A 5000-nucleotide genomic window follows, 5' to 3' on the forward strand; every position below is an offset into this window, starting at 1 on the left:
GCTGTATATGGTTCTGTATAGAACCCGTTTTCAAAATGGTTCTATGTAGCACCAGAAAGGGTTCTTCTGTTGTATACAAGCCTGACATCACAACAGTTGAAGAAATCTTTTTGGTGCTATATAGAACCGCATGCAGCACATTCTCCACCAGTCGAAAGAACCATTTAAGCATGAACTGGTTCAGTATAGAATTCATGGTTCTGAAAAGAACCGTTCTGTTTACTAAAGAACCGTCTTTGTAAGTGTAATGTACAGATATCTAGTACAATTCACTTTGACATCTAGGAGGTGGATGTAGATATGTAGTATGAACTGTATAGATTAATAAATGCACTGTACTAGATATCTGTCTGTCTGTCTGTCTATAATGTGTATGTATGTGTGTGTGTGTGTGTGTGTGTGTGTGTGTGTAATATTTATTTATATATATATACACACACACACACACACACATACATACACATTATTTATGCATTGTACTAGATATCAAGTTTGGTGTGTGTATATATACAAATGTACACACATTTTACTGAATACCTAGTGGATAAATAGATGTCCAGGCACTGTACTAGACATCCAGGATTTAAATAGATGTCCATGCACTGTACTAGACATCCAGGATTTAAATAGATGTCCATGCATTGTACTAGACATCCAGGGTTTAAATAGATGTCCATGCACTGTACTAGACATCCAGGGTTTAAATAGATGTCCATGCACTGTACTAGACATCCAGGGTTTAAATAGATGTCCAGGCACTGTACTAGACATCCAGGGTTTAAATAGATGTCCAGGCACTGTACTAGACATCCAGGGTATAAATAGATGTCCAGGCACTGTACTAGACATCCAGGGTATAAATAGATGTCCAGGCACTGTACTAGACATCAGGGGTTTAAATAGATGTCCAGGCACTGTACTAGACATCCAGGGTTTAAATAGATGTCCATGCACTGTACTAGACATCAGGGGTTTAAATAGATGTCCAGGCACTGTACTAGACATCCAGGGTTTAAATAGATGTCCAGGCACTGTACTAGACATCCAGGGTATAAATAGATGTCCAGGCACTGTACTAGACATCCAGGGTTTAAATAGACATCCAGGGTTTAAATAGATGTCCAGGCACTGTAGTAGATTTTGTATATTATATAATGTAATGTAATATAATATTACACACACACACACAAGGTTTATACATGAGCTGTTCTAGATAGTGTGTAGCTCACATATACAGCTGTGGGCTGGCAACCACAGCGCTGCACCAGTGTGTGAACTTCCAGTCTGATTACTGAAGAACTGCACCGGCGTTCCTCAGACGTGGTCCATCAGCCGAGACCAGTTTGGGTCTGAAGTCGGGTTTGAGTCGTTTAGGCGGCCCTGCAGGTTTCAGATCCTCTCTTTCTCAGTTCAACGCTTCCAGGCTTCTTTCCCTCGCTCCCAGTCCAGTTTCCTTCATTTCCTTCGTTCATCATTTTCTGGTCCGTTAGTTTAGTAAATAGTTTTAACAGTAATATGTAAATAAGGCTGGTTGTGCTGATGTAAACAATCTACAGCGGTGGCCACGTTTTCAACAAGACCAATTTATATTCAGCTGATTCGTTCATTTCTTGTCTCTCAGCGCGTGGGATATTTGTCCCCGTTCATTTTTCAAAATAAAAGTCACTTGTGCATAAATCAGTCAGTGTACATTTAAAACCTGTGTGAGGAGATGAAAAACTAGCTAGATCTTGTGTGGAGTAATCTGGGTGCTCCGAGCGTGGCCCAGCAGTGGCGGGGAGCGCTGACCGGATGATGCCACCCATATATCGTTGCTGTCGGAAGAAAACCTTGTATCTCCATTTTTGGCATTTTTCAGTTTTTGGCATAATTTGAAAGTGTCTGTTACTCTTTACATTGTTTGTAAATTTTATGATGAGAGTCCTAAAAGAACCAACCCAAAATGGCATTGGAAAAGTTCTGGTTCCATTGACTTCCATTAAAAGTAAAGTAGGTTTTTTGCTTCTCCTGTAAAGTTACTATTTTGGAGATACGAGGTTGTATTTTTAATGCCCCCCCCCCACCCCCCAAAAAAAAAAATTGAAGTCAGCAAATACTTAAGAGAAAATGCGGCATGGAAACATTAACGTGTGTCTCTGTGGACGAGTGTCACCTTATCTTCACTTCCATCAACACGATATGGAGTTTGACCGGGGCGCACAAACTTTTGCACATGACTGTATGTCATGCAGCGTCAGGCGCCACGTGACCAAAGCGTGTTAGAGATACTGAAGCACAGCTTGAAGGCGGTGTGATGATTTAGGTTTTCCAGTTAGCACCATGCTAATAGCTAACACGCTTAGCTGCATTAGCCTCGTAGCTCCAGCGCTAAAACCGAAGGAGCGGAAGTTCAGAGGCCGGACGTCTCGGCTGGTCCAGCACAGCCGGATAAGAGGGGTTTTTACTGTAACTGTGGCTTTAACTGTCTTTATTGTGACAGCCAGGAGGATTGAGGGGGGGAGGGCAGTCTAATCAGCAGGCCGCCCGCAGTGGACGGTCATTAGGAGACACAGGATGTTTACACTGTACAGTAATCAATAGCAGCCTGTCTGCGGCCTGACACAGTTATTACATCATCGCCTGATCACAATGATCTAATCTGACCGCAGTGGTTTTACACACCCTGCTAGAAACAACACAGAACCAAATAAAAGGTTCTGCTGGTTCCGGGTGGCGTCCGATAATCCTGAATGGTATTGTGTGTTTGTCCTAATGGGGTGACATCCCAGTGTTAAGGTCTACCCAGGCGCGTGTGATGGTGTCCTACCGGGATCTAAAGGGTCCTATGGAAAACTAGTGGTCTCTGTCTCTGACCGTTAAGCCAGTTCCCTTTAGAAAGGAGAACCCTCGGGCTTTAATCCTAAAGGCTGTAGTGGTCTGTTTTCAGCAGGGTGGTCATTAGATTGCAGTCATGTTTTATAAGCTAGCACGGTGTGAGCTGGATGTGTTTGCATCAGTTGGCTTAAGCCACATAAATAGCCAAATAAATGTAAATAAATGTAAATAATTTTCTTACGTTGAACTTTTTTCTTCTCCTAACCTACAGTTCTAACTCTTTAAAGATGCGGGAAACGCAGAGTACGATGTTAAATGTTTGTATGTGTGAGTTTTTATATTAAACATCCAGCAAAGCTTCAATGATAAATATAAGATATAAATGGGATAAAACAGCTGAAAAAGCGCTGATCAGACCCGTCTGAGAACTGTGTGGGTGTGACTGATGAGCTTGATTGACAGCTGTCTGTACGACACTCCTAACTCCGCCCCTCATACAGAACTGACATCATTATCCAGCTTTTCTGTGATGCTAACTGGATGGAGTGGAGCAAGTACAGACGAGCAGACGGACGAATAAACACTGAGTGCGTTTACATTAACTTAATAATCCCATAACTGCAGAAAATCAGATTTTGTCAGTAATCTGATCAGCACGTTTTCTTGCACTTGGGTAAACAGATAATGGGGAAACTCCAGGTCCAGGTTTCCCCATTATCTGATTACTGTCTGACTCATGTAGACCTGGAGTTTCCCCGTTATCTGATTACTGTCTGACTCATGTAGACCTGGAGTTTCCCCGTTATCTGATCACTGTCTGACTCCTGTAGACCTGGAGTTTCCCCATTATCTGATTACTGTCTGACTCCTGTAGACCTGGAGTTTCCCCATTATCTGATTACTGTCTGACTCCTGTAGACCTGGAGTTTCCCCATTATCTGATTACTGTCTGACTCATGTAGACCTGGAGTTTCTCCATTATCTGATTACTGTCTGACTCCTGTAGACCTGGAGTTTCCCCATTATCTGATTACTGTCTGACTCATGTAGACCTGGAGTTTCCCCATTATCTGATTACTGTCTGACTCATGTAGACCTGGAGTTTCCCCATTATCTGATTACTGTCTGACTCATGTAGACCTGGAGTTTCCCCATTATCTGATTACTGTCTGACTCATGTAGATCTGGAGTTTCTCCATTATCTGATTACTGTCTGACTCCTGTAGACCTGGAGTTTCCCCATTATCTGATTACTGTCTGACTCCTGTAGACCTGGAGTTTCCCCATTATCTGATTACTGTCTGACTCCTGTAGACCTGGAGTTTCCCCATTATCTGATTACTGTCTGACTCCTGTAGATCTGGAGTTTCCCCGTTATCTGATTACTGTCTGACTCGTGTAGACCTGGAGTTTCCTCGTTATCTGATTACTGTCTGACTCGTGTAGACCTGGAGTTTCCCCGTTATCTGATTACTGTCTGACTCCTGTAGACCTGGAGTTTCCCCGTTATCTGATTACTGTCTGACTCCTGTAGACCTGGAGTTTCCCCATTATCTGATTACTGTCTGACTCCTGTAGACCTGGAGTTTCCCCATTATCTGATTACTGTCTGACTCCTGTAGACCTGGAGTTTCCCCATTATCTGATTACTGTCTGACTCCTGTAGACCTGGAGTTTCCCCATTATCTGATTACTGTCTGACTCCTGTAGACCTGGAGTTTCCCCATTATCTGATAACTGTCTGACTCCTGTAGACCTGGAGTTTCCCCATTATCTGATTACTGTCTGACTGATGTAGACCTGGAGTTTCCCCGTTATCTGATTACTGTCTGACTCATGTAGACCTGGAGTTTCCCCGTTATCTGATTACTGTCTGACTCATGTAGACCTGGAGTTTCCCCGTTATCTGATTACTGTCTGACTCCTGTAGACCTGGAGTTTCCCCGTTATCTGATTACTGTCTGACTCCTGTAGACCTGGAGTTTCCCCGTTATCTGATTACTGTCTGACTCCTGTAGACCTGGAGTTTCTCCGTTATCTGATTACTGTCTGACTCCTGTAGACCTGGAGTTTCTCCGTTATCTGATTACTGTCTGACTCCTGTAGACCTGGAGTTTCTCCGTTATCTGATTACTGTCTGACTCCTGTAGACCTGGAGTTTCTCCGTTATCTGATTACTGTCTGAC

General features: G+C 43.1%; 1 protein-coding gene across 1 annotated transcript in view; it reads left to right on the forward strand.

The window, feature by feature from the left end:
- Positions 1-5000, forward strand: part of atp6v0cb (ATPase H+ transporting V0 subunit cb) — a 14548-nt gene that overhangs the window by 779 nt on the left and 8769 nt on the right. The gene's annotated exons all lie outside the window — the stretch shown is intronic.

This window comes from Pygocentrus nattereri, chromosome 3 (genome assembly GCF_015220715.1).
Source record: "Pygocentrus nattereri isolate fPygNat1 chromosome 3, fPygNat1.pri, whole genome shotgun sequence".
In the NCBI taxonomy this organism is placed as follows: Eukaryota; Metazoa; Chordata; class Actinopteri; order Characiformes; family Serrasalmidae; genus Pygocentrus; species Pygocentrus nattereri.